The sequence below is a fragment of the Myotis davidii genome, unplaced genomic scaffold (assembly GCF_000327345.1).
Source record: "Myotis davidii unplaced genomic scaffold, ASM32734v1 scaffold21, whole genome shotgun sequence".
Taxonomy (NCBI): domain Eukaryota; kingdom Metazoa; phylum Chordata; class Mammalia; order Chiroptera; family Vespertilionidae; genus Myotis; species Myotis davidii.
Window position 1 is genome coordinate 2,971,238 of NW_006292573.1, and position 3,345 is coordinate 2,974,582.

The window sequence follows — 3,345 nt, forward strand, 5'->3', positions numbered from 1 at the left end:
TCTCTTGCCTCCTTTGTCAAATATTAACTGAGCATAATGGCTTGGGTCTATTTCTGGGTTCTCTGTTTCGGTTCCATTGGTCTATATGTCTGTCCTTGTGTCAGTACCAGACAGTTTTGAGAACAGTGGCTTTGTAATGTAGCTTGATACCTGGCATTGTGATCTCTCCAACTTTGTTTTTCTTTCTCAGGATTGCTGCAACTATTCGGGGTCTTTTATTTTTTTATTCCATATGAATTTTTGGAGAGTTTGTTCTAGGTCTGTGAAATGTACCATTGGTATTTTAATGGGGAATGCATTGAATCTATAGATTGCTTTGGATCTGCAGACAAGGTAGCAGGTCTTTGACCAGAGTGGCTATAGGGTCCAGGGTGGTATCTGAGGCCAGTCTGGGTGGTGGTGAGGCTGGGCTCCTAGTCACACAGCAGCTCTCCCTTTCAAGATGGTGTGGTTTCTTTGCCAGCACAGGCCACCCTGGTAGAGCTTGCAGTGGTAGCAGAGGCTCCCCATCTAAGAGAGCTCCACCTGAGGGCCCCCAAGACTCCTACAGGAACCAATTCTCTCTCTCTCTCTCTCTCTCTCTCTCTCTCACACACACACACACACACCCACACACCCACACACAAACACACACACACACACACACACACACACACACACCACACTTCCACACAAGCCCCTTTCGCTCCCTCACTCAGACTCTTACTCTCACTGCTATCCTGCCGGCTGCCATTTTCAGAGTCAAACCTGTTTTTTTGTTTTTTATTGGAGCAAGTCAGAGGGAGGAGGCAAGAAATTTGTCTATCTACACGTTGGGGCTCTGAGAAGAATCACCGTCAGCACCGAGATTTGTGCTAGTTACAAGCTGGACCCCCGGGCGGCAGCTGTAAATATGCTGTCAAGTCATTCTGGGAGATGGGCACTCTGCCTGCCCTCTGTGCTGCGCTCTGTGGATAGCCCTGGTGAGGGCTTATGTCCCCAGTAACAACTGCTTCTTTGGGAGATTAATCTGTTCTTCACCTTCCTGTTTCCTAAGTAATAGTTCAATAGATAATTTTGCTCGAGCCTGGAGGAGGGAATCAATACATCTAAAATAAAATTATAACTTATCACTTTCTTAAACCTCAACACTATAAGAATGTATTCTTAATTTAATGGCAACCTCAATTCTTCTTTTTATATTATTCTATTTGATATATATAATAAATTACATGGCCTGTTTCCTCATGGTTAGGCTCCCCATTCTTTGTCATGGTTATTTTAAACTATATATAGGTATGATACTATAAGACCTGGAATTTTTACTATTTCTTAAAAGCACTTAAGATGCAAATCTTTTAGAGATAAGGAGACTGCTGTGTGGTCATTACTTTCAGCCCAACGAGACATTAATTTCCTTAATTCCCTTTACCAAACACAAAAAGACAACGAGAGAAAGGAGAATAATTTAAATGTTCCTGTGGAGCCTGTAGGATGGCAGTGCTGTGCATCCCTATTTCACTGCAGACAACAATTCTATCCACCAAGAGGATAATTTTTTTTCAGGAGACTCCAGCAGATAAATTTTTATTGGTATAAATAATTCAGCAGCTTGTTATAATGAAACCACTTCACATTAAGCATTTCCTGACTCTGTCTTAAATGCACACAGCGATATTCTACTGGCTACTAGTACAATCTGATGCAGACTGAAGATTTCCCAGTTTATGATGAGCTGCAGCTCTTTTAGCAGCTGAGCCCATTGCTGAGGGACTTGGTTAAGCATTTGCTAGGAAAAGAAAAGCTAAGCAGAGTGTGGAGTAAAGGAACAAAGAAAATAATAGAGCTTTGCTGGTCATTATGTTGATCTGAGAGATTTCAGAGTCCCGGCACATCTGGAGGTTAGTTTTCAAGTTGGTCCTTCAGGGACTGTGAAGGAGATTAAAATGTATATAGGGCCAATATAATTCACAATAAAATGGAAAGAGCAGTAACAGTTTTCTATATCTGGTAGCTCTCCTCTGAATGAGCACATATAGAATGGAACATAAGGTTCTACAAAGTCTAAACTTTTTTTTCTTTTTGGATATAAAGGACAGTTCCGTTAAAATCTGAAAAAAAGTGTTTGTGTGGGACTCAATAGAGTTCTTCCTGCTTCAGCAGCTTAATTCTGTAGATCTGTTTCTTTCAGGAGGAAGCCCACTTGCCTAATGACAAGTTGCTCTTGGCTTGAGGTGCTCTGGGTCTTTAGGGGCAGCAGTCAGGCGCTGATCCTGGAGGGCCTGCCCAGCTTTTCCCACAAGCCTGCCCCTCCCGCTCCCGCCACCCCTTTTGACTTATAACAGGCTTTACACTGATTCGTGGTGTACAGTAATTTGGGTCTTGTTTAATATTTTTGTACTTGTCTAGCATCAAAGAAGGCTCTCAGGATAAATTCCCAAGGGGGATATTTCAGCAAATTCAGATGCATCTTATAAATATTTTATTCTACTTGTAATTTAATGTGGTATCTGTCTTGCAACTCCTGATGCCGGCTTCCCCAGCTTCCCATTAGAAGACATAAGAAGAGAAAAGAGATCAATATTCCAAAACTGAAGAATGACAGTTTACCTAAGGCTAAAATATGGGAGAAATATAAAATAGACTAAATGTAGGTGAAGCCAGATTGAGAAAAGCATGTTCAGATCACCTGAGAAAAGATAGGCATCAGAGTCCTCCACTACTTCCTGTGCTCTCACTCAGTATCTGTTTTCACCAAACCATTGGGCAACTGCACCTATGCCACTCAGAAAGCAATTTCTGAAGCGATCTGATTAGTATAGCCTTCCCTGCCTGGCAATTATTTTTAATTGCATTGGTAATAGACAAAATATATTTTCATTTTTGAATTCACAGTATACTGGTAAAGGAAAACGATTCATTTGCACTCTCCTCCCTGAGGTAATCCCTGTTACGAATTTGGTTTGTTGTTGTAAATCATTTTACTATGCATTTACATATATATGAATATATGCACGTATACAAACCTAAAATATGTTTTGTATTTTTATACACAGATCTACACAATCATTCTTTGTTGCCTTAAAAAGCATATAGTATGTATTGTTGGTGTCTTTTTCAGTTTGTTGTTTTTTTGTTAATAACATATAAATGTATCCATTGGCTTTTTGCCAATGGAAAAAAAAAACAACAACTTCTGCATAGTAGTCCATAATATTAATGTAGCATGGTTTTAACAACTTCCTTGTTTACATAAAGATTTTAAGGTGTTTCTGATTTTTTTTATTGATTTCAGAGAGGAATGGAGAGAGAGAGAGATAGAAACATCAGTGATGGGAGCGAATCATTGATTGGTTGCCTCCTGCA